Below are 27,968 nucleotides of genomic sequence, written 5' to 3'. Positions count from 1 at the left end.
TCTCAGTGGCGCAGAACATGTTGTCGCATATGCCAGTCGTTGCCTGAGCAAATCTGAACGCAATTATACGGTTACGGAACAGGAATGCCTGGCAGCCGTTTTCGCCATACAAAAGTTTCGGTGTTATCTTTACGGTAGACCATTCAACGTTATCACCGACCATCATTCTTTGTGCTGGCTGGTCGGTTTGCGTGATCCCTCTGGTCGCCTCGCACGTTGGGCACTGCGCCTCCAGGAATACGACTTTGTGGTATCGTACAAGAGTGGCCGTCGTCACGCTGACGCAGAGTGCCTCTCTCGGATTCCTCTTGCGACTACCGACTCTGATGCTGAGAATTTTGACGACTGTCACGCTGCTGTTACTTCTTCGTTCCCTGACGCGGCAGACTTTCAGCGAGAACAACGGAATGATATTACCCTCGATCCGCTTTTTGTTGCCGCCAGTAATTCTAAAGGAAGCGGTCTCTTTACTGTCCGTGATAAATTGCTCTACAAAACTGAATACTCCGGGCATGGAGCGCGTTTTCTGCTTGTTGTCCCCGAGAGTCTCCGCTCCGACGTTCTACGCGCTATGCATGACGATGTGACATCTGGCCATTTCGGCTTCGTACGAACGCTGCACCGCACGCAGGAACGCTTTTACTGGCCCAAGATGTACGAAACAACCAAGCGCTATGTTGCTAGTTGTGAAACATACCAACGTCACAAGCGACTGACCACCGCAGCACCGGGTCCCCTTCGGCCATTGACACCGCCCAGTACGCCGTTCGAGCAAGTAGGCATTGACCTTTTGGGTCCATTCCCATTATCTAACAAGAACCGTTGGATAATTGTCTGCGTAGACCATCTTACACAGTATGCAGAAACTGCAGCCATACCGTCTTCCACCGCTGCTTGCGTGGCGGTCTTCCTGCTGCGTCCCGTGGTCCTTCGTCATGGCCCACCACGTGTCATCATCAGCGACCCTGGTCGCCAGTTCACTGCTGATGCCATTGAAGAGTTACTTCGTTTGTGCACTTCACAGTTCCGTCATTCCACGCCGTATCACCTACAGACCAATGGTCTCGTTGAAAGGACGAACAGAACGCTGACCAACATGCTTGCCATGCGCGTCTCCCCCAATCACAAGAACTGGGATGACGTGCTTCCGTTCATCACTTACGCCTACAACACGGCGAAACACGAAATCACGAAGTATAGCCCATTTCATCTCCTGCATGCAAGGTTACCGCGAAGCCCTCTGGACACTTTCTTACCATTCGTACTGCACAGTGACGATTCTGTATCGAAGACATTGTGTCTCGCCGAAGAAGCCCGTCGAATAGCTCGTCTTCGTACTGTGGCCTCGCAAAGTCGCTCGAAAGAGCGACACGACGACCATCACGTACAAGTATCGTTGGGAAAAGGTGACTTGGTCCTTTTTTGGACACCGCAACGCAAGCGTGGATTGTGCCAAAAGTTATTGTCACAATATGCAGGCCCATTTGTGGGCCTTGTGGACCGCCTGAGCGAAGTCACTTACGTCATAGCTCGCCTCCTGTGCAATGGTCGGCGATCAAGCAGAACTCAGCTGACTCATATTGCTCGCCTGAAGCCTTTCTACCCTGCTTGTACATCCTGACTCGCCCCACGGGCTTCGTCTGCTTTCGGGGAAATGTAACGGATACGAAAGGCGCGGACAAGAAGTGAGAAGAGAAGACGAAGAGTTTGAGAGCCCGGGCTGCGCTACGATCACGCTACCATCATCGTCCAATTCTCCTGTAAATAAAACCATTTCTTCACAACTCTTCGTAACAATATATATATATATATATATATATATATATATATATATATATATATATATATATATATATATATATATATATATATATATATATATATATATATATATATATATATATATATATATATATATATATAACGTGGAAGCATAAATTTCCGAATATCTATGGTATTAGCAGTGAATAACGCAGAAGTATCTGTTAAAATAAAATGAAGAAAGGCATACCGAATGAGTAATAATTATTTGAAAGTACAAATATATATATATATATATATATATATATATATATATATATATATATATTTGTACTTTCAAATAATTATTACTCATTCGGTATGCCTTTCTTCATTTTATTTTAACAGATACGTCTGCGCTATTCAATGCTAATACCATAGATATTCGGAAATTTATGCTCCACGTTAGTTTGGAGGCATAATCCACCCATTTCTTTTATAATCCGCCATCGTGGGTAGGAGCCACACACTTGATAGGCAACAACAACAACATAAAACGTTCAGCGTTCCGTGCTGGTCATGTTACTTTAGCTTGTGTATCAAATTAGCGCCTGCATCGACCTCGTAACAGTATCTTCTCGCAAAACAAGTTTCCAAATCCGCAGTCAAGAAGTTTTTAAGATACTCACTGTATTATTTATTTATGCGGCCGGATGCGGATTCCCCTGATACGGCTGTCAGGAAACTACCGCACATTTCCCTTTTTACGCATGGTGAGCTTCCTGATCCCTTTCGGTAATACTCTTCTTTGCAGAAACAACCACTTCTAGAATCCCTCTTGCAGCGCCTTATTTTGCGTTGAAGATCTTTGCACCTGTTCTCGCCGCAGGTGCTGCTCGCGGCGGCCTTCTCTTCTTCCTCCTTTCTGCAGGGTTTATCGTGAACTGTAACAAAGAGAAGAAGAAGCAGTTTATTCTTTCTTTCAAAATGCAAAAGAAAGTGAAGCAAGAGCTAAAGGCATATAGCCTATCAAGGGCTCTTGCTCCCGCCAGCATTTCAAGCGGAGTAAGTGCACATACAAGAAATGAAAAGCGATTCAATTCCATCGTATATATAGACACAGATTATACAATTTACTACAACCTAGCAATGTAAATAAAGATAGTGGTTATTTTAGCGGTAAATTACACATATAAAGTAATATTCACGCACACGGTATAAATGCACTCTAATACACGAAAATACTGAGAACAATAATTTTCGCTCAAGAAAACTCGGACAATTATTTGAAACAATTTTTTTTACATATAGTGCATTCATGCATGCACTTAAAGTATTCAAAACGGGCACAAAATGAAATAGCTGACAAGTTTTTTTGAAAACACAAAAGAAAAGCGCAATTTTGCACAGTACCGTAATCTGATACTGACATTCTTATATGTTTTTTATTGATGTGTTCAGTAAAGTTAACTTTCTGCACTATTCCATTTAACAAAATGGAAATTCGATAGTTTATATGCGGTCCACCTTAATTATTCTATTTGCGGTGGCCTTATGGTGTTTTTTCGCAGGCAATACTGTGATGAAGGTTTAATTTACACAGTTCTGTGTAATTGATTTTTTCTGCTGTATTTGTTTATAAGTATATAGCTGAATTACGTTTCGTATTTCATGCTTAAGAAACAGAGAAGAAAGGGCGTTAACCGAGGGGCCCAATTCTTATTAAACATATCATAAGCAGCCAACAAAGGCACCAAGGACAACACAGAAGAAATTACTTGTACTAATTGAAATAAAGAAATTTTAAATTAATGGATTAGAAAGCGGATGAAAAAACAACATGCCGCAGGTGTGGAACGATCCCACGGCTCCTCAACCAGCGTGCGATGCTCTACCAATTGAGCTACTGCCGGCGCCTTCCTCCCATCCACTTTCTGGGGTATTTATGTGTTACTACTAGAACTAACCCTGGGAGTGTTAGCCGGCGCCACCACTCGCAAATCTTGGCGGCGGATATAGAACATCCTTTCTGCCACAAGCGTCACAAGTACGTGATCTTATTGGATGAGTGCGACTGGTCAATTATCCCACACGTGCTACCTGAAGGCATCAATCTTGCTATGTTCGGGACCATCGTTGCGTAATGAACGAGAAAAGAAGGGGTTAACCGAGGGGCCCGATGCCGCCGCTGCCGCTGCTGCTGCTGCTGCTGCTGCTGCTGCTGCTGCTGCCACTGCCACTGCCGCTGCCGCTGCCGCCGCTCGATTAACCCCCTCTCTTCTCGTTCATTACGTAAACAGTCTCGAATCCGGCAACACCGAGGCCTTCCGGTAGCACGTGTGGCTTTATTGAACAATTACATTCACCCAAAAAGTTCACGTACTTGTGACGCCTGCGGAAGAAAGGATGTTCCACATCCGCCCCCAATGTTTGTAAGTGGTGGCGCCGGCTAGCACTCGCAGAGTTAGTTCTACTTGTAACACATAAACGCCCCAGAAAGTGGATGGGAAGACGGCGCCGGCGGTAGCTCAATTGGTAGAGTGTCGCATCCGTAATGCGGAGATGTGGAATCGTTCTCTACCTGCGGCATGTTGTTTTTTCATCCACTTTCAATTCCATTAATTTATCATTTCTTTATTTCAATTAGTCTGCACAAGTAATTTCCCCTGTGTTGTCCTTGATGTCTTTGTTTGTTGGCTCCGTTATACCTTATAAACAGTTGATGAGTACGTAAGCCCGGCGGTCGCCCATGATAGTTTTCAAAATTTCGCAGAAGCAGTTTCTGTAAAACAGTTACTTTAAATAAATCCTGGTTGCTTCTGGTATTCCATACTAAGCAACAGTATTATAATTTGGAATGAAGTAGCGTGTAATAAAGCGCCCTCTTTAACCACAATGGCAGCAACTCACTAAGTTTAAAGAGGCAGCCAACAGCTTTACTTAGTTCTGCCGTTAACTTTTCAGCATTTGCATTCTAACACAGGTCTTTCTGAAACCAGACAGCAAAAAATGTGTACCTCTACTTCCTCTATTTTACTGCCATTAAAGTTTATTGTTATGTGTTCTTTAAAAGGTTTATGTAACAAAAAGGCTTAGGTAACGAAGCTGCAATTACAACGATGCTACGACCACGAGCGCATATGGAGTTGCCCAAGCTATTCACAACTCAGACCACAGGGTCCGCGATAGAAGGCGTGGTGAGATGGCACGAGGAGAGCCCCCCCTGCATTCAGAAATCCATCTTGAAGCCGATGCCTGACTTTATTTAAATGACGCATGTCGTAAACGCGCCGAAGGAAACGTGAGGAGCGTCTTTGGCACGTTTGTGCCTGGTGCCCTTTGCATCAAGTCATGCATGGTTTCAAGTTAAGAGGAATTTCTGAATACGGGGGTTCAGAGTACGAAACTGGAAGATTAGATAGATAGATAGATAGATAGATAGATAGATAGATAGATAGATAGATAGATAGATAGATAGATAGATAGATAGATAGATAGATAGATAGATAGATAGATAGATAGATAGATAGATAGATAGATAGATAGATAGATAGATAGATAGATAGATAGATAGATAGATAGATAGATAGATAGATAGATAGATAGATAGATAGATAGATAGATAGATAGCATGAAAACGGCTGAAGTAAGCAAAGAAAACTGCTTTATTATATTCCGGTGGCGCCTTCAGGCGTGAATCATGCCAATGCAGCTTTGAACCATTTATAGGGTGTTTCTTACCACATCGTCTTAATTGGAATGTCATTCATCAGATTTTTCACTTCTTGAATGTTCTATTTATACCGCAGGACATACAGACTTGTTGTAAATGTCCTTGGTGCCTCTACGAACTAGTTAAATGGCGCGGTGTTTCACGCATATACAGCTTCGTATTAGAGGCGTCGGGTGAAGGACAATTTGGTCGACGGCCGCATGGTATTCGCAACCAACGTCGTATCACCCGTGTTATCTGTGGTAGGATCGCCTCCTTTGTTAAGAGAGGCTCTTACTCTCACGCCGTAACCTCACACCTCTGAGCGTATTTGTTTATGGGCTCCATCAGATCATTCGATTAAGGACGGTATCGGGTATTCAGCTTGTATTGAGTAGAGCTGAAACGCCGAATGGTGGCAATAACTAGAGGCAAAAAGTTATAACCATGGCCAGTTAGCAGCTGTAGCGGGGAGCCACGAAGCAAGATACTGTAACGCAAAAGAAAGTGTGTGACGTTAGTGGCGCAACTGGTAGGAGAGAACTTGTATGCTGGCGCAACGGGTGTTCTAATTAGGTGTAACTGTTAGAAATTTGTTGCAATTTGTACCAAATTCCTCCACGTGATGAAGGGGCTGAGTAAATGTAATGTAACGCAGAAAAAACAGTTCCACAGAGACGGTGATCGGATGTAGCTGACCTGCAGGCAACACCTGAAGCCTTTTCCAAACGCTGGCAGGGATCACGGACCGCAATGTCGTGTCGGACGAAGTGAGCGAGACCCGCCAATTGAAGCGACGGTGGACGCGGTTGTACGAGTCCGATATCCTAATGTGTCCGGCAGTGAGCGCTCCATTAATCTTGGAGCACAATTTAGGTGCCTGTGCCCGACGACAAGATCACGCCTGTCGGGGTGGCAGTTCTGGCAGTATAGAGCATCTACTGGACGATTATCGGCGAACGGAGATGTCGGAATATGAAGACTTCATACGTTATATGGGTGTTTGCAGCGATAGGTTCCGGTACTGCTCGTCGGCGATATTAGTTAAGGTACACACAAAGAAAATATAGGTGGTGGCGCTATACGGTCGGTATCATCAGACTTCTCTACCATCTGACGAGAAAGCAATCAGCGTCTTTATGGAGACGGCCGTACTTCCATATTACAGAACAAAAATATTCTTGTAGGCGTAACCTCCAGCGACCAAGTCGTTCTGTGCGATCTTTCTGAGAGGACAACCAGCCGGGCGCATGATGGTCCGTGATGACTGAAAAGTGTCGGCCATGTAAGTATGGTCGGAACTTCAAGACCGCCAAAAATAGGGTCAGACACTCACGCTCAGTGATGGAGCGTGAGTGTCTCAGAATGGCGCTCAGAAGTGGAGAAGAGCCTGCTGGCGTAAGCAATAACGCATTCGTTGCGGGATCAGTAACAGGCAGATCAAGGCGTATAGTACTGACTGAATGGTTTATGAGAATAGAATGCACAGAGAGCATGTCCAAGCCGAGAATCATGTCGTATGCACAGCGGGCACCAATAACAGTGAAGAGGACAGTGGAGTGATTGGTGATGCAGAATCGAGTGACACGCATCCTTATTACGGAAGCAGCTCCGCCGTCGGCAACACGGCCAACGCGCGTCGTGGCGGGTATTACTATCTTCTTCAGGCGTTCACGAAAGTCACCGCTCATGATAGATAAATGCGCGCCATTGTCTATTAATGCATACGCAGGAACACCGTCGACTTGTACTTGAAGTAGTTTCGTGTTGTGGGCAGCGTCAGCAGAGTATTTGCCAACGTTGGCAGCAATATGGCGTCGCCAATAGGCGCTGAATCATCTTGCTTTCTAGCTAGGAATACCCATAGAGAGTCGGGGAATAACTGAACCGAGGTGGGATTGTCGAAGTTGGGGCAAAAGCGATCGTGAGTAGGCGCGGTTAGGTGCAGGAGACTGAGCGGCAGCATTATCAGAACATGTTGTACAGCGACAACAAGGGCCGTTTGTTTGGGAGTAGTCAGTGAAGATGGTCTGGGCTGGAGAACTACAGCGACTGCGATCGTGGCATGATGTCTGCCTGATTCGAGGGCAGCTGAAGCTAATGGGCTTGTCGTCAGCAATGCGTCATTCAGACGGGTGGCGGTAGCTTGGTGGGTAATAGATGCGGGACGGGGCGGAGGCGAACAATCCTGGAGGGCGTCAAAGCGATGGGCCGAGCAGATGGAGTGAGGACCCATGTTGGCGAGAAACCATGATTGCAGGTGGGTTGGAGCAGCTGCATCGGATGGCAGCCGCATATGCGGCCTAAATTTCTCCCTGGATAATGCTGGTAACATCACCAGAATCGTTAGAATGGGGATCGTTGGCTCAGGAAGTCGTCACTGTGGTGTTTGGTAGGCGGATAAAATTAATGGCCATACGTCAGCTTTTTGGGGTTACAGGAGGCGGAATTTTTTGAAAATTGCGTTAGCCGTCGACATATAGTTAAATATAAGCAAGTTAAAGGTGCCTCAAACGATACTCCTTAGATCGTGAGAAAAAATGTCCGGCTTGGTACTGGATATATGTGCTCCCACTGTACCGACCTCCAACGCTGAATTTCGACCAAGCCGAGTGCTGTGACGGATACCAATTGACTTACTACCGCAACGCGATCACACCGGCACTCGAAAAACATCCGCGCGCTCATTTGATGTCAGATTATCGCCTCTTGAACATCGAAGGCGAGGGCTGCCCAGCCAAGCCTAATCGAACGAGATCTACCACAGCGCCGGCGGCTGGCGGCCCGTTGTAGCCGAGACAAATCTGTTGGGAGATAATCCTTAGCAAGGCGGAAACGTACTCCAACACAACCGCCCTGGTTGTCGCAGACCCAGAAGAAACCCAAACCTCCGAACAAATGTAAATGATCATACATAATAATAAATCATTTTTTCGGACATAAATACAATGTAGTAAGTATGTCCACGAGGCGTGGCAGAAGGAAACACGTATGTTTCCTGACAGGGCATTTGACTCGGGAGTACACATCAGGCAGCATTTGCACTAAATGAAATAAAGTGTGCAATTGCATAACCCCAAATAAGTAGAACAAAACAGAGATATTATAATACATAGGGAACACAAGCGAATGGACGCTTGACATAAATTAGAATGAACTGAATAACACACATATAGTAACAAATCATACAAAGTAATGCAATACGGTTGTGCCACTATATAAATATGAATATAAAGGGATGAATGCACTACATACATGCACTAAATACAACGATGAATTTCATTACCTATTACACGCAGGTCAAGCACAAAATAAAATCAGATAGGATCGGGTACTTTTAACAATAGTAGTTTTATTTTCCTTTTGTAATGCCAAATAGTTTTACTGTTGAGAGCGCGATGAATTACAGAAGGATGTCTGTTACAAGGGGATATTATTTGATTATGTATTGTTTGGGTACCACAGTTCGTCCGGGGTCTATGTCCAACTAAAATATTCGTATGTAAATTGTATACTACATCCCACTTTAAATATTTTTCGAAGAAAAGTGTGTAGTTATTCTTGATTTGATAATAAACCAAAATTCTAGGAAGAAACTGCAAAGCTCGGCGTAAGGCAATATTTTTAGAATCTGGAATATACAGCTATCTGGTACACACATTGCAAAACATACTAAACGCAAAGCTCTTTTTGGAGTGCGAAGAGCCGGTCCGAGTCAGTCTTGTTGCCTAATCTTCAAACTAAATGACAGTAACCAAGGTCTGAATGAATTCGTGAAAAATAAAATTGTTTCTTCAAACGCATCGGTATAGGATGTTTCAGCCGGCACATCAAACCTATGTACCTAGATACCTTCAAACGTACATGGTTGACATGGTTGGACGAGCTTAAATATGATTTGAGGCAAACCCCAAGGAATCGACAGCGATTGTTTAACATGATTTCCGAATTGTTTATGCGTAAGTTGAGATTATGGTGTATAAGTTTATTTTGCGGAGAGAAAATTATATATTTTTTAAATTACATTAAGTGTTATTATATTATTATTCAGCCATACATATAACTTGCTAAGCCAGGTATAGCTTGCGATTCCATCAAGGCAAGATCAGGTCCGGAAAAGAAAACATTTGTATGGTCTGCAAAAATAACGATATCTTGGGTTAAAGATATATTTACAACATCATTTATGTAGTTTATAAAGAACAAAAGAACAAGAATTGATCCCTGAGGAACACCATATTTTATATTGCCGGTCTCAGGCCGAGTTTCGCGAAGTAGTGTTCACTGTTTCCTTCCACTCAAGTAATTTTCTACAAGTTTGCCAGACAGTCGACGAATACCGTATATATCTAGTTTTTTTAGTATTATGTCATGTGTAATGGAATCAAACGCTTTTCGGAAATCAATAAAAAATACCAATAGTATACAGCTTCTTTTCAATGTTTGAAAGTATGTTATCCCTAATACCTAATAGGGCTGTTTCAGTTGATTTTCCCGTTTGATATCCGTACTACTGTTTACAAATAACGTTTTATCCTTTAAAAAGCAGTTGATTCTTTTGTAAATTACTCGTTCAGCAAGTTTAGGAAAATGTGGCAATACGGAAATTGGCCTATATGTGTTAAAATCGTTTTTGTTACGACCTTTAAAAATCACTGGAACACGTGCGAGTGACAATCTCTCGGAGAATATGCCAGTGAGAAGCATTCTGTTGCATATATAGGTAATTGGACTGACAATAAAAACAATAGCCGCTTTGATCGTAATGGGACTAATGCTATCGTCTCCAGGCGAACGATCGTTTTTTAACTTCAGATGTAGGCGTTAGAAACAACGAATCACTGTAAGTTGGAAAAATATCGGAGTGGATAGACTTCGATGAATGTACACATTCAGAGTTATTGATAGCGCCAGCATCCAAGATGTGCTTGTTAAACTGGTTGGCAAGCAATTGGCCAGAGCAAACAGTTCGATTTATGATTACCTCAGAGGGCAAAGATGCCTTTCTTCCAGCTACAAGTTTATTAAATTCTTGCCAAACCAATTTCGGTTGTGCATTACTAATGAAAACTTCTTTTCGTAATATGATGACGTGGATTTTTTGTTTTTAGGTAGATTTAGATCGTGTTTCGATCGATTTTTTTATTAATACGCTTATACAAATGTTTGGCAATCCATGCATTTTTCGCTTTTCTGTGCTTTTTGACATAAACGTGTAGAAATGCCTGGTCATATATATGGAGGATTTTTCCTAAGAACACATACGCCTTAGACGGATTTGTTTCTCTTTACACCTCAGCCAGTTAGTCTCAGCCATCAAAGAACAAAATCTGACCACGTTGAACTCATTCACGATTCGTTGCTTATAATTGCTTTCACTCAAATGTTTCTTTAGTGGAAATTGTGTGAAAAGGGGAAACTGGGGCGCTATAACGTAAGACTATTCCAAACTTTTCTATTCAAATTCTGTAATCAGCCCTCCGCGATTGGTCAAAAACTTTTCTGGACCACCCCCACTTCACATGTCTGTCACGCGACGTCACGAAAACCGCTATAGCTCCCCATCTGATATGACGTAAACAAAATCATTATGCGTGATTTCCCCGAAAAAAGAAAAATAGTTACTTCTGATTCGATGCCTTTTCGCCATTAACGCCCGCCTATTGGTCAAATGTTTTCGGGCTGCACCCGCTTCACCTGCCTGTCACGCGACGTCACAAAACCGCAAGAACTCATCGCGTCAAAGTGACGTGTACGCATTAAAGATGCATTAATATGCCGAACAAAACTGAATTTTCTTCCGAATAGCCGCACGCTCCTGCGTTCCGAAACGAATAAAAGATGGCTGCCGCCGATCGCTCAGGCGCTGGGTACTCGCACCTGCCGGATAGCATGGGTTTATTTGCGTATAATAAAACTTCTTGCGTGGCCGTGTAACTTCTTCGAGCACTTTCGGCACGTTTACGACCTCATTCTGCCAACTCTTTGCTGAGGATCCGTTTTAGCGTCATTATTAAGCTTCCGTTGCATGCCGCCGCGATTTTCGACCAGCCACCGCAAGCTAAGTAATGGAAAGCGGACCAATCGCAGACGCCGGCACCACCTTCTTCATCCGGTTATCGACTTTCAGTGCAGTGGCTCGGCCCCATCGAATCCCTCTCCACTTGAGAGGGATTCTCCTCGCCTCTTGTCAGCCAATTAGATAAGACAAGACGCTCAGTGTAGGCAATATTATTTGTTTTTCAAGCAAACAAAAGTGACCTCCTATGAACGACGAGAGCGCTTGAGTGGTCTGTTCAGACAACCGTGCAGGTGACTTCCCGGTGCTTGCGTCGGCGGTTACGCAAATTTGACGTCAGGAGATTGGAATAAAAACATATTGGAATAGTTTTACGTTATAGGGCCCCTGATCACTTATTTTAGACATAGATACCCCGGACAAGATGTTGTCTATGGGAAAACTTGTAAAAAATCAGTCGATTAACGTTTAAGAATGCTCTATAACTTGCGTGGGACAATCAATAACATTTTCACAACCGTATGAGAGTATTAATTTGAGCAACTTCACCTGGCTAGGGTTATTTTTCATGAGATCAATATTTAGAGCACCAAAGATTATTGTTTGCCATTTATATATGCTTGCGCCTTCAAGAAAACACTATGTGAATTCAAAAACTACGTCTGTTATGCTACTAGGGAGATGGCAGATTAGGAGTATCGCGACATTGTGGTGTAATGTGGCGACAGCCTCAAGATCGAATTGTAAGGCACTGTAATCAAACAAAACATCATAGGACAGGCATTTTTTACATATAAAGTAACTTCTCCACCACGTTTATCTACTCTGATCACAGAAATGTTCTCATAGCCCGGAAACTGCGTAACATCGGCATCATAGGAGTACTAAGATTCGGAAAAACCAATAATGTCAATGTGCAACTTACTTGCTCAACATCGGCTTCAATTTCATGCATTTTGTTTCGTAGACTTTGTGCATTGAGGTGACACAGAAAAAGTGCTTGTTCAGAAGAATAATTATTGCTGCTTATCAACTTATTAAAGGAATTCGGTTTAAAATAGGATCAAATAATAATGACAGGTTACAAACAAAGGTCTGCAAGCGGTGCGTCTACACTGACCCAAGCATTTTTTCAAGATCACTTTCACAAGCAATCCATATGGCCCGCGTGCTCTTTCTTTGCAAAAACCTTTCCCTGAGAACACCACACAAAAGTGTAGCTCAGTTCACGTGCCTTAACCTTAGCAAGACACAGAAGGCTCTTATCAGCAGTGAGGTTATCGAAAAAAGGGAAAGCGCTTGCAGACTCCTTCAGTTTATCCCGTTTTGCCAGCCACGCCGCTTTCACTTTCCCCTGGAAAATCGGATTAGCATGACCAGGAGCTTGTTCTGGCGCGGCAGGGGGCGATACACACTGACAATGTCACTATTTGACAAGAGCACAAGATCGACATTCTGCACAAAGTTGTTAATTTTGTTCAATAGGTTTTCTTTTTCTGTGAGTGGTAAGCAATGAATTTCCATGTTCTCGCGCCTAGTGTACTGTTGGAGATCGTTGAGTTCTTGAATTAATTTTTGAACACTTTTTTTGTATTGGCTGTTTTCAAGAGTCTCGACCGTGTTGTGAAGCTTTTCGATTTCGCTCTCATGTTTCGACGACGTCAGCAGTAGTCCGTCAAACTTGTCCGACATGTGCTGTACAGACTCCTCTACGGCAGTTACTGTCTCTCTTAAGGTTCCCAATTCGGAGACTTTCGTGGTAAGGATAGCCAAACTCTTACTTATTTCTGCTAACTGCTTATTTATGTCAATGGGTAAAGTAGAGGGCATTTGGTTTGACCCTTGAGTATTACGAGAAAGCCGACATGTAGGGCATCTTAGATTTTTTTAGCCTCCTCATCTTTGGTTTTAAAAACGCGTGCGCTCATGCCGGCGCATTTTCCCAGGTGGTAGCACTGAGCGTCAGAACTTCTTCACCTTTGACGAAATCTTCGTAACACGAGAGGCAGGTATCGGTTGCCTCGGCGGCCATTGCTAGCACTCAGTGCGACAGAACAAACAACGGAATAACAAACAGCTACATATATATATATATATATATATATATATATATATATATATATATATATATATATATATATATATATATATATATATATATATATATATATATATATATATATATATATATATACGGCAGCAGGGGCAGCAGCAAGAAAGCCAAATAACAACGTTAACTAAAATTTAAACTGACCTGCGTGCACGTAAGGCAGTATCAGCGCCGCCGGAGGGACACGCTGCTGCCACTGCTGCCCGCGATGTGCGAGGTGTTCCACGCTGCGTCCGCTTATACGGTAGTCAAGATGGGCGCAGCAGTGGTCGCAGGTCGCTCGCCGCAGGCTATCAGCAGCGACGGGGATGTCGGTGCCAATGCAGACAATTTGCAGAATCAGGCATCATATGATGATGCCGCGTGGACGTAAAACGGTATCAGCGCGGCCGGAGGAACACGCTGCTGCCACTGCTGCCCGCGATGAGCGAGGCATAATCAACGCTGCAAACCCCTCAGAAAACAACGATACTGACGACAGCGGAGGAGACTGGTTTACGGTAAACGCCAATGCATCGCCTGCCTCCCTACTACTACGACTGGAGAACCCAAACCAGACCGCACGCCCAACCAGGTACACGAACGAAAATCACGACTCCCACCACTTCCACCATCTGATTACAAGATCTTCTTCCGTCTACGAGTCAACCTCGACTTTATCAAAGAGCAATCTCATCGCGTCGCCTGAGCGTTGAGTCAGGCTGCCCACATCACTGCAACCGAATCTGATGCACTCACACTTAGTATCCGCAACGAACAAAACCTGGCAGTGGCGAGTACACCAAAGGAGGAGCTGGCTCAAGCATTAGACAGATCACTTCCCTGCAACTTGGTGGGAATGATTAGCAAGCATACGCATACCTGGGAGCCCAGGACTTGTCCTGGATGAGAGTTGCCACTGTGATCAGCAGTGAAACTCACGCAGGTGAACTAATGGCTAGTCTATGCGCCCCTCAAGCAATCATGCATGCTCGGAAAATCGACGGCTGCCCTCATCAACTTCGATGGGCTGGAAGTACAAAGAACAATTTATTATTATGGAGTAAAACTTCTATGTCGACCCTGCTGACCATTATATCAAATATGCAGCATATGCCTCAAAACCAGGCACAGGGCGGACATTTTTCCCATGCCGGAGAGCGCCCGCTGCAACAACTGCGGACACGAAATCGTTTCGGAGGATCACCAATGCCAACCGCAGTGCGTGCTGTGTGGAGGCGATCACCCAGTTACGTACCCAGGCTCTCCAGCCACGCAGCGCAAACACGTCAACAAATCACACTTGCTGCGTAAAATTGGCTACGCCAGTGACACCAACATTTCCGCCAACCGCAACCCTGGGACTAGCACCAAGCAGCCAGACTCTCAGGGGTCAAAATCGCCGCCAGCTTCCACGGAGACATACGTAGACAGAGGGCGATCACCTCGAAGATCAACGGACTCAAAGAAATGAGACAAATAAAGGGACACGTCCATATCCAGATCAGAAAGTCTATCACGCGGAATGACAGCCCGACCTGAACGGCATACAGCTGCTGCAAATGACCAAAGGACGGAATTACAGTCAACCAGTGACACACTGGAGAGGAGCGAGAGGAAAGTGGTCACGAAGGGACCTGGAACAAATCCATCAAAGGTGAGCTGGCATGACCGGCTTTCATACTCTTCCCCCTTACCTTCTTCTACTGGCAACAATCTTTCCACCCCTTACAACATGTACACGCAGTACTCATGCAAGTCAGAGGTACCTATTGCAGATAACTTCGCTACCGACGCCCAGTTGCAGCAAATGATTAATGACATAGCCTGAACGCTTAGGCCGGAGATGCGAACATTAGCAAATGAAATGGCAGTAACTCTCCAATAGAAATTACACCAGTTAAAACACGAGTTTCAACAAGACAGAGAACACCTGGCCAACGAAATGCAACGGGACAGACAGGAACTCGAGGACAGTTTCGCGCAAGGTATGTAGGAACTAAAGTAAGAAATTAAAACCAGCCTGCGGCCCATGTTCAATGAGCTAATCCATGAATTCAGACAACAATTTCGCAACGAAGTTACTCAAACGGTCACCCACAACGCCAACCCCAACCGTACCCGTCTTAGCCCGCTCGAGGCAGGAAACGACATCCGGACTTATCCATACGCGCGCCCGTCATTTCAGGCCAGCTCACAATAAATCATGGCTAGAGAAGAAAATGTACTACAAGCACAACCCATCGCAATTTGACAATGAAACTTTGAAATTTCTAAAAAGGTACACGTACTCTAATGTAGCTGATACACGGAACCATTTCATGCATAAGTAAAACCAAGAAAGAAATGTACCTCAACAAAAAGTAAAAACATTAAAAGAAGTTACAACAATGGAACAGTGCACAGTACATACAAAAAGCACATCAAGATCAACAAAGTTTTCAATACATAGATATATATAGTAGCGTTAAGTGTTTTTGTCAATAAGTGTTCAGAAAGTGCTGCCTCAACTGGTTTAACGAAGGCCTAGTATGAAATGTGTAGGATTTAAAACTGAAGGGAGATCATATCTTAGTGACTGACGTTCATAATTACTTCTAAAGCGAGGAACATACCAGTTATCAGTACTTCTTCTGAAAACCATTCGTTCATGGCGTTCTAGTGATCCGGTTGTGGTTAAGAAGTCATGAAAGAGACTATTTGAAGAATAAAGCGCACGTAAAATTCGAAAGTTGTACGAAGTTGTCACGGGTATGGTATTATAGGTCGCGAACAAGGGACTGATGTGAGATAGGTGCGGGTGTTTTCCAATGTACCGGATGATTTTTTTTGCCAAGTAAGGGGGGATATTATCCGGATTAGTTTTTATTGTGGTCCCCCAGGCAAAATGGCAGTAGTTTACGTCAGCGAAAGCATTCCCCTAGACAGGAACGAGCCTAGCTTCTTTGTCTTCAGCATTGTTGTGCCATTATCACCAGCCCGGATTCCGAATCTACAAGATGCAGAATTTATCCTGCGAACGCCCTTTGGACAAACCCGGGGCTGCGCCGAAAGGCACCGCGCCCTAAACTCTCCCTTGACAAGTCAAGATGCTGAGCCGTCAGGCAGCGGCGCCCTGAGGAGAAGCATCGGCAAGCGACATGTCCAAACGTGCAACAAAGTGCTAGACAGCCCGGCGCCGTATTTCCTTTTGCCTGGAGGTCACCGCGCGCGGCAACTTTGAACCGGGTGGCCAGCGCGCCAGCCCGGTCGCTGGTTGGACCTCTCGGACGACCGTCGAGTACTGGCTTTGTATTGGGCCGTTTGAGTGACAATCGTTTCTCGGGGCTTTAAAAGCCCTGACGCCGCCGCCGGGAGAACCGGATACACCGACCCACCGGGAGCCGAGTGCCGCTCTCGAGTGGAGTGAGATGTGTCACGCGTTGGAGTCTCACCGGACGTCGTCGAGCGGCAATAGTCGCGTTTGCAGTGAGCTCTCGGCCCCCGTGCCGATCCGATCTTGTCGTGTATAATGACCTGTATATAGTGTATAAAATTCCTTTCGTTATTCTCACCGACGCCTGTCCCGGAGTCTTCGCTACCAACGCTCTGTCACGAAACGGGTGACGAGCGCTACGGAACCACCTCAAAGTCGTAATAGTGGATGACAGCTACGGGATTGACCGGCATCGGCTACCTCGGCGCGGTGAGTGCCTGAAGTTTACCTCAAACACCAGACTTTCTCTGACACAGGTTAGAGTAGCTTAGGGAAGGCTTTGGTGTTGCATTGTGTTAACCTTGTGTGTTTCAAGTTTAGTGAGAGTGTTTTGAAAACCAGGGGATGCTGAGGGGGTAAACAGGGCAGAGTGTGAAATACTTGCGGATGTCTTACTAGTAGCATTATATAGCGTACGGCAGGTATATTCAAAAAGGGTAAACAGCAGGAGGACAGTGTGAACGATGGAGAAGTACAAGGTCAAGGAACTTCTCCAAATTTGTGAGGAGTTGGGCATTGAGTTGGGCTCAACCAAAAGAAATAATGCGATCGTTGAGGTCATGAGGACTGGGGACGTAACGGCTGAAGAAGCCGAAGAGGCTTGGGCGGATATCAATGAACGTCGGGAGCGGCAGGCAGAAAAGGAACGTCGCGAGGAGGAAAGGGAGGAAAGGAAAGAAAAGGAACGTCGCGAGGAAAGGAGAGAGAAGGAGCGTCGTGAGCACGAGCTTAAAATGAAAGAGTTGGAGACCCGAAATAGCGCGCTGGCGCCTAGTCTCACTTCTAACGTTCCAAGAATACGCGATAAACTTCCACCCTTTGTCGTCGGAGAGGATATGGCCAGATACCTCGTCAAATTTGAGCACGTGTGCGAACGGAATAGCATTGAGCGATCCCTCTGGGCACAGAATCTGTTAAGACTTGCTTCCTGGGGAGGCATGGGACGTAATAACTTGCTTATCGAAAGAGGCGTTTGAGAGCTACAGTGATGTGAAGGAAGCGCTACAGTGATGTGAAGGACCTCGTGGAATGGCTGAAGGGCTAAGAGGTTTACGACGACCGCGACAAAATCGTTGAATGCATCGCGTTGGAGCAGTTCTACCGTTGCATTGATGAGGAGGTCAGGCTCTGGCTGTAAGATAGGCTAAAGGAGGTTAAGCTAAACAAGGCAGCAGAGTTAGCGGAAGAGTATTACACCCGCCGCAGCTTGCACAGCAAGGCAGTACGCGTAGAAAAAGCAGATAGGAGAGATGGGTTTTCCGGGAAGCCCGAAAAACGGAAGCAATTAACTTGTTACAATTGCAAAAAGCAAGGGCACATCGCTGCGAACTGCCCAGAGAAAATTGCGTTTGCAACAAAACAGCGAAACGATACGACGCGTTCTTTTGAAAAACGGAAACCGTTAACCTACTACAATTGCAAAAATCAAGGGCACATCGCTGCGAACTGCGAAGAGAAAATTGCTTTTGCAACAATACAGGAAACTCACAAAAACATACGACTATTCGAGCCATATGTGCAGGAAATTAAGGTAAACGGTAAGAAGTGCCGAGCACTTCGGGACTCTGCAGCAACTATGGACGTTGTCCATCCGTCTTTCGTCTCCTCGAGTGATTTTACGGGAGAGTGCGCTAGGATACGGCAAGTGGCCGAGGAGGAGAGTGTCTGTTTACCGATCGCAACGGTTATCATTAAAGGAGAGTATGGGAAACTTAACACAGAAGCCGCTGTGTCTGCCGCCCTCCCGGAGCACATTCCCTACCTCTTCTGAAATAGTTCGGAGCAGCTGCTGAAGGATCAGGGCAAATCATTTTTTGCCGACGTGGCGTACATGGCCCTCACGCGATCCAAAGCTCGCCCGCTGTCGAGGGAACTTGACTTTGCGTCGGTGAGCGAACAGCCGTGCGGCCCACGGACCGATCAAGGTAACTTGAGTGGCGAGCAGGCACGGGAGAGGCAGAGCTCGGAGGCTGGCCTGGGCGAGCGTGTCCTGGAAGTGAGTGGGAGTGACACGTGCAGTGCTAGCCGCGATATGGACGCAACGCCGCAGTTAGGCAACGCGGGCTCCACACTCGCTCCGGTTTCCGCCAGCTGGCAAGAGCTGGCTGCAGTTGAACGGGAAACTCTGATTCGCGAGCAACAGGAAGACTGTTCAATAGCCGATCTGAGGAAGAGCGTCAAACGGGGAGTGAAAAAAAGAGGGTTTCATTTTATGAGGAATCTGGCTCATTGTACCGCCGCTACACGGATAAGCAGGGTCGCAAATATAAGCAGCTTCTGATTCCTCGAAAATATCCCTGAAAAAAATGAATGACCTCACTTGCTTCCTCAGTAGTATGTTTTCAGTCCAAGTAATTTCAAGGGGACCATTCTATTTGTCATTATTATTGCTGATTATTAGTTCTTCCTGATATTTTGGTGTGTTGTTAATTTGAAAAATGGTTGTTTGAGCCTTGTGTACCAGATCGTACACCTGCCTCTTGTTGCAGCGGGAGCAAAAAGGGGGATAGCTATTTAGTTAGGTTGATTTGGATTATGGCCTTGTCTGGTGTTTGACGGGAGACAGAGGGCACTTGCTCGTGTTGGGTGTTGCCTTTTGCCGGTCGGTTTTGCAAGCTGCAGAACGACCAACCGGGACCAGTGGCGAGAGGCAAGGGCTTAGGGACGACCCGAGCTGAGCTGGTCGAGGTGCCTTGGCGATAACGCGGTGAGCAGAGCTCCTACCCTGGCGTGTAGGACCTGGGCACGTGATCTTACCTGGCGTCCGGACACTGGACGTGCCTGGACGAGCCTGACGAACGTGCGCGCCTGGCATCCTAGCCACGTGGAGGCAGCTCGTCTTCCCGGTACCTTATCTGATTGCGGGGATGCTGTTGTGCCATTACCACCAGCCCAGCCCGTATTCCGAATCTACAAGATGCAGAATTTATCCTGCGAACGCCCTTTGGACAAACCCGGGGCTGCGCCGAAAGGCAAAGCGCCCTAAACTCTCCCTTGACAAGTCAAGATGCTGAGCCGTCAGGCAGCGGCGTTCTGAGGAGAAGCATCGGCAAGCGACATGTCCAAACGTGCAACAAAGTGCTAGACAGCCCGGCGCCGTATTTCCTTTTGCCTGGAGGTCACCGCGCGGCAACCTTGAACCGGATGGCCAGCGCGGTCGCTGGTTGGACCTCTCGGACGACCGTCGAGTGCTGGCTTTGTATTGGGCCGTTTGAGTGACAATCGTTTCTCGGTGCTTTATAAGCTCCGACACCGCCGTCGGGAGAACCGGATCCACCGACCCACCGGGAGCCGAGTGCCGCTCTCGAGTGGAGTGAGATGTGTCACGCGTTGGAGTCTCACCGGACGTCGTCGAGCGCGAACAGTCGCGTTTGCTCTAAGCTCTCGGCCCCCGTGCCGATCCGATCTTCTCCTGTATAATGACCTGTATATAGTGTATGAAATCCCTTTCGTTATTCTCACCGACGCCTGTCTCGGAGTCTTCGCTACCAACGCTCTGTCACGAAACGGGTGACGAGCGCTACGGGACCACCTCAAAGTCGTAATAGCATCCATAGCGCTTCAGAACTTCACATTGGCCTAGTTGGTGTTTACTGCATATCATATTGACTGAAAATAAAGACGCGCACAGAAGGAGAGAACACATAAACAGCACGGGCGGTAACTCTCAACTGTTTTATTCACGGCAGCCCGTGGGCATATATAGGCTTATAGATCATGCGCAGATCGCAGAAAATAAGAATACTCATCAGCCTAGCGTGGCAACCAATTATAAAAAAAATCTATTTCCGGTTGAAACAACCTAATGGAGGTGTCACTAACGCAGTCTTGGCCTTTCTTTTTCATATGATACGCCTCCATCAGTTCGCGTACAGTCTGGTCATGGCTTCTCCCCAGAATCTTTATCTCCTTAATAAGAGGTGCACAGCGACAGGCATTGCAGTGCGCAGGCAAGTGCACCAATTCGTCTTTCGTTAACTTTTGTTCATGTTCCCTGGCTCGATCATTCAGGCACCGTCCTCTCTGCCCTATGTAGGACTTGCCACGCGCCAGGGGGATTTCGTACACAACTCTTACATTGCATTTTGTATACGGCTTGATGTGGTTCTTGTCACAGCCTTGCCTTCCTTTAGGATCACGGAAGGTGCGGGGGCAGAGCCGCGCCAGCTTAAAAGGGGCTGAAAAGACAAGGGGGACTCCAAACCTGCCTGCCACCTTCCTTAGGTTGTGAGTGACCCTGTGAATATACGGCACCACTTCAGGTCTTACGGCCATAGTAGTCGTCCTCCCCCTTGCTATGATATCCATAGCGCCCCCAAGAGCGGGCAGACTGTTTCGACGGACTCTTCAAACACGCATGAAAGGAAGCAAAGCAGCGGTTACTTATCGTATATGACTTTGATGCAGCGCACCCAACTTGGGGTTACGAGACAACTAATCCGAAGGGTCAACGGCTAGCACTAACGATAGCACAACTAGGCTTAACAATTCTGACAGATGCAGACCACCCAACAAGAATAGGCCACTGTGTCAGTCAAATCACCTGCCTGCACCTTACGCTGATCAAAGACATGAGGTACCAGGGATGGCACAACCTTTATGAGGCCCTCAGTAGTGACCACAGTACAACTTAAACGCATCTAATAACTCCGCGAGCAAAAATCAAAGAACGCAAAATACCGATGACTGATTGGGACAAGTTCCGAAAGCGGCGCATGCAACAAAGCACCAACAAAGCCTGCGAAGGCGACTCGAATCCAGAAACTCTGCAGGAATGGATACGGCAAATTCAGGCAGACTTCCGTGCGACAACAAAAATCATCGCTGCGTCACCAAAATATCCCGATGTCGACAGACACCTATTACACCTTTTGGAGGCTCGCCGTTGCCTCCAAAAAAGGTGGAAAAAGCGGAAACGCAATCGTTAGCTGAGGCAACCGATAGCCGCATTAACAGCCTACGTGGAAAGTTATGCAGTGGAACTAATGCGAAACAATTGGACAGTCAAATTGTGCAGTCAAATGCAAGGTACCTTGGGCACCACAAGAAAGTAGGTACTGCTTACAAATCTGATCGACCCCAATCAAACTAAAGCAACGAGCAGCAAAACCCTTCAAAAAAATCTTGAGACAGACACCTACGGATGACGCGGTCATAATAGAACAGCTGAAAGACATTTGCATAGGTGCACGCCCCACACCGGCTTACATAGATTATCCGCATGCGGAGCCTTCGGAATTAGACAAAGCCATCACACAACATGAAGTTAGAGCGGCACTACATCGAATAGTACGCAACACCGCCCCGGTAGCAGACGGAATAGAGTAACGGCTTTTAAAAAACGCTCACGACAGATCGGTAAAAGAACTAACGAATTACGTTCAATAGCACTGGCTGGAGGGCACGCTGCCGCAAGGATGGCGGCATGCTAATATTACAATGATGCCAAAACCAGGCAATCAGCCGTCTCTACACCAACTGAGACCCACCTCGCTAACATAATGCATAGGAAAGTTATTCGAAAACGTCGTCCTGGCTAGGCTTCAGCCGTACCTAGAAGAGCAAGCCTCATTGCCGCACACAATTTTCGGTTTCCAACCGGGGCTATCGAATCATGACGGACAGCTCCAAATTAAGGAAGACATAATTAACCAGATCAGCACCCAACAAACCAAAGCCACCCTTGCATTAGACCTCAAAGGCGCATTTGATAACGTAGCTCACGACCTCATACTCACCAATCTAGCGGCAGCGAGATGTGACATACAATTATATAATAACGTCCGGGCGTTTCTAAAAGATTGCACTGCAACAATAAGTCTAGGACATATACGTTCGGACTCCATCCCTCTTGCGGGAAAAGGCCCGCCACAAGGGTCGGTGCTTTTCCCTGTACTATTTAACATCGCTGTAACCAGACTACCTCTACTACTGGATTCCATATCGGGAATTAGGCATGCGCTTTATACTTAATATATCACCATCTGAGCAACTAGTGGCTCCGATGGTGAAATATAGGACGCACTGCAAGCAGCAGCAGATGTCACCTAGCAATTTGCGCGAGCAGGTGGACTTACGTGCGCAGCTGACTGAAAAAAATATCACCTACCGCCTGACATCATGGTGACTATCGAGGGCGAACCCGTAAGTAAGGTAAAGGAATTGCGGTTAATGGGATTCTACGTCCAAGACAACGCGTAGGCAACCTATACCCTGACAGAGCTGATGAAACTAATCAACCAGGTAGGTCACATGATCCGTAGGTCACATCACCGACTGTCACCATGGCTCAAAAGAATCCGACGTCATGCGCAACATACAGGCCTTAATCGCAAGTCGCCTTACCTATCACGCACCTTACCACCAACTCACCTAAAAACAAACAAACTAGTTAGACATATTCATACACACAGCGGTGAAAACGGTGACAAGCCTTCCTATATATACCTCAACAGTCAGACTATTCCAGCTTGGTTTGCTCAACACCATGGCCGAAGTAATCAAAGTTCAGAAAGTCAATCAGATCGAACGATTGAAACGTACATCGACCGGAAGGCACGTACTCAGACAATTACGATACCTAACATCAGAGTTTGCCCCACGCGAGCTCCTGTCAATCCCACCAAACATGAGAGGAAATATTAGTGGCCCACATACCTCGGAATATGCACCCCGGACACTATAAAGGCAGGTGCGCTGCACGTGCAATGGCACTGCACCGCGAAGACGGCAACGACCACCACACCTTCTTGATAGACGCAGCGTGCTACCCTAACATTGCAGCTAAAGTGGTAGCCATGACCGACTGGAGGGCGAAACAGTATTAACAGCCACGATATGCACCGACAACTGCACGGAAGCGGAAGAATGTGTCATAGTTCTCGCCATGAGCGCTCAACCCCCAGATAAGATAAGATATATTTTTACAGATTCCCAGCGAGCATGTCGAAGCTACGCACAAGGCCGGATTTCCCCGATGGCTCATAAATTGATACACATGAGCCAACATATCCCGCTAGCTAGCCTAGTTTGGACACCTGGGCATGCGTCTCTCCCTGGCAATGAGCGTTTTCATGCGACAGCCCTAGGCTTCATTTTCCAGGCTCCGGTGCGAGGCCTGTCCAACCTTGGACAAGGTGGAATAGATACCACTTACATACACGCATATACTGCCAGACTACAGATTATACTGTAGAATGTGCCCTCTACCACGCGTGATACTAGACCCTGCAGATGCAGCCACTTGGAAGCCTGCTACAAATTAACACGTTCCCCAGCCTTGCTCTCCGCCGCACTTTTTACCCTACCCAGCATCCCGACAAATGTCCTTTCTGTGGAGGACACCCAAACCTCTACTATTCTACGTGGGAATGCTCCAGACCACCCGGCCTTCCTACTCCCTACGCCCAATGCCTCCCCATCCCAGTGGGAAGCCTCTCTTTCCAGCACAGCTTTGAACAACCAGCGGTACCTGATTGACCGGACCAGCCGGATAGCAGCAGCAAATGGGGCTCTGGACTCAGGGCGCCACCCTTTCGGACTTCATTACGAAATAACAAATATAGTTTTCAACTACGCTACTATTGTCTGGCTCCGTGGTATATGTGTCAGCTCTGCGGCACAGAGCCAAGATGTCTGGAATGTTCGTGACGCAGAGCTCTGTTGACGTCTGCACGTGGTTGTATGACGCGTTCTTAGCACTAAGCTGGTGACGGTAAGGATTGCCAAACAAATCTCTCACCTTTTCTTCAAGCATATCCCAGCTGGTGAGCTCGTCTTCGTGTGTCCGAAACCATACTCGATGTGTGCCACTGCGCGAAAATATCACGTTTTGCGAGCATGACTCTGGGATCCCAACGATTGTACAACGATCATTGTACAACCTGTACAACGATTTGTACAGGTTGAGTCTGTCCTTGATATCATCATCATCTTTTCCCGGGAATACGCCAGGATCTTGGGGAGTAAAGAGTGCAATGTAGGTATCGGAGCCGGCCGAGTCGAGCTGTCGTCTCCGGGAGCCTTGGCGGAAGGCTTGACATACTAAGCACTGCGAAGCTCCAGGACGAGTACAGGGAATGTTCACCTCCGCCAAATATGTTACGTGAAAACACGTAGGCGTAAAGCTATATACAAGTGTGTGACACATATGGGAACGCTCCATTGCTCGAAAGGGCGTTCCGCTAGCTTTAAAATCTATTGTAGTCTTCACATCATCGTCCTCTTCGTCATCATAAATACTGGTGCAGCAATATGATTAACGAAGGTGACTGGCCATTAGCAGACAGTGTCTATTTACAAAAATCTTTGTTAATTCGCTCCAGTTTTCGCAGGGACATCGATAAATGTCTTTATTATCGTTTCACTAAACTCCATAGTACCTGTTGTCGCAAATTTGAGTGTTTTATTTATTCTTTATGCACGCCCACCCCTTATGTAATACCCCCTAGTCGGGTCTTTAAGGTATACAAATGAAAAAAATGAAGGGAGTAGCTTGGCGTCTTAGCTCAGCTTTAGCAGTTCGCTTTCACCGTAACCACAAAACCACTTCGCAGCAATAAAAAAATTAGAAGCATTTAGTAAGTTAAACTTCTAGAATAAAATCTCTGCTGCGGTGTCTTCTTTTTGTCAGATATCTTTTTGTACTATTTTATATATTCAATACTTTCTTTCTTTTGCAATCCTATCCATACCCTTCGTTCTTGTTTTCCTTTTTTGTATAATGGCATTTGGGTGCAGCTTAGCTTATTTTGTCTTTCTCTGGCCGATCCCTTTCCTCGGTATTATCTCACTGCCGGCATTACAAGGAAATAACACATTTAGTAAGTACGACTTGATGCTATTCACCTAGACGCAGAAACTGGGCGGTTAACAAAGACGCTCGACAACAAGTTGAGGACCGCGCAAGGACCGATGGAACGGAAACTGTTGAGTGTAACTTTAACAGACAGAAAGAGCTGTGTGGATCACAGAGCAAACGGAGGCAGTCAATATTCTAGTTGAGATTAGGAGAAAAAAATGGAGCTTTGAGGACCATGTAATGTGTAGGCTAAGGAACCAGCAGACCATAACAGTTACCGAACAGGTACCAAGGGAAGGGAAGTTCAGTAGAGGATGGCAAAAAACTAGGTGGGGTGATGAAATTAGCAAATTTGCAGGTGCAATTTGGCATCAGCTAGCGCAAGATGGGTAAATGGAGATCGCAGAGAGGCCTTCTTCCGGCAGTGGACTTAAAGATATAGTGAAGAAGATGATGATCATGATGATGACGACCTAGAATTGTGGGGCGTAAACAACTGAAAGTCAATACAATTGCACAAGTAATCTAAACAACTTATTGAGAAATCCGTTCACAGCGTCTTGTTGACGGCGTGTAGTTACAGCGTGGCCACTCTAATAGGATATTCAGACGTGGCCACATGTGGATATATGTGATGGCGAGCTGGAGACCCAGCATTCATTCGACGTTTTTCTAATACAATGTATCCACAAAGTAACACATGAAGCATCCACATAAATACAGCGATATCGGGTATTTCGCCTTCTGTGTCTTTTCGATGAGCCTGCAAAAACACTTGTTTTGTATGTATTCGTAGCCGGAGCTATGTAGCCGTAGCCTACTAAGCACATTATTCAAAAACACAGCTCAAGCTGCATGTATATGCGAAAATGGGTATCTGCAAGAATCCTATTAGTAGAAATCATTTTTTGGCGCTGCGCACACGAATCATATTTATCAGTTACGCAATATTTAAATCATGTTGTCAGAATGGCGTACTATATCCTCTGATACTTTTTCGCTCTTAGCATACAGTGACATAGAGTATGATCCTTCAACGCAGAGATGTGCAGTGGTAATTAGGATGTTTTACTTTTTCGGCTGTCCCGGAGATGCTACGGTACCCGGCCTAGCTCGACCGTAGCACGTAACGAACAGATGAGTCCTCATAAAAAGAAGCGTTGGAATAGGAACTGCGCTCATTAGCGAATCTATTATGTTTCAATTCACTGACTGTTTAAAACTTGAAACACTCACAGGCAATCACCATATCCAGAATGATGAGAGGGAGCACGATAACAGTGACGCTATTCATGTTCTTGGTCTCTCAACTTGGTTGATCAGTTTCTTGAGACTTACTTACAAATCGTTTACGCAGGCATCGTCGACCCTCATTCCACGAACACGATTTCCGCACTACTTTCAAAAAGGCTTGCCAAGGGTCTTGAACAATTGTTCTAGCGAACAAAGGACCACGCAAAAACGAAAAGATTTCAGAATTTTTATGAAAGTTTTCTTCTGCGCGGCATGACATCTTTTTCTATCGAAAGCAAGTTCTATGCCATAAGAAGCCCGTTATAGATCCTAAAAAACACAGCACAGCTGCGCAAATAGAAACTCCGACTATTTGCTTTAGAAGCGGGCACGTTTGCCCCCGTTGTTAGTAGCAGTAAAGTATATATTTTCTTAGAAACCACTTATTAACTAGGGGTGCCCATAACGTGAAGCTATTTCAAACTATTTCTATACTTCAGAATAGTAGCTAGACGGGCTTGTTGGTACGAACACATTCTTTAGCAAACAGCGCGAGTAACGGGACACAGAAAAGAGGCACACGTCACAGGCGCGTACTTCAAACATCAGGGGCCCTCACCAGCTGCAACGCAGGAGTTATTTATAAAATACCTTTAAAGGGGTGCGGGCGCTTCTACGTAAGACAAACAGGACGCTGCCTCACTGATAGCCTCCGGGAGCACGACAACAACATAAAACAAAATTACAGCAGCAATCTTGCTCTGCATTGTAATTCCTGTGAATGCGTCCCCTATTCTAGAAAAGTCACTGTCATTCAAAAGAACGTTGACCAGCGCACGCGCGAAATCATCGAAGCATACGCCATCCCCCAACGTGGACCTTCATGCATCAGTTTACCAT

At 45.9% G+C, this 27,968-nt stretch overlaps 1 long non-coding RNA gene across 1 annotated transcript in view; it reads right to left on the bottom strand.

Moving 5' to 3' along the window:
* Positions 1 to 27,222, bottom strand: part of LOC142591285 (uncharacterized) — a 36,549-nt gene extending 9,327 nt beyond the window's left edge. Inside the window, exons 1-2 of the long non-coding RNA XR_012830437.1 lie at positions 27,072 to 27,222; positions 2,430 to 2,684 (exon numbers count right to left, since the gene is read on the bottom strand). This is a non-coding gene — a long non-coding RNA (uncharacterized LOC142591285). The remainder of the gene's footprint in view (positions 1 to 2,429; positions 2,685 to 27,071) is intronic.
* Between the last annotated feature and the right edge of the window lie 746 nt (positions 27,223 to 27,968).

The sequence above is a fragment of the Dermacentor variabilis genome, chromosome 8 (assembly GCF_050947875.1).
Source record: "Dermacentor variabilis isolate Ectoservices chromosome 8, ASM5094787v1, whole genome shotgun sequence".
NCBI classification, from domain to species: domain Eukaryota; kingdom Metazoa; phylum Arthropoda; class Arachnida; order Ixodida; family Ixodidae; genus Dermacentor; species Dermacentor variabilis.
This window is presented reverse-complemented; position numbering and strand designations above follow the sequence as displayed.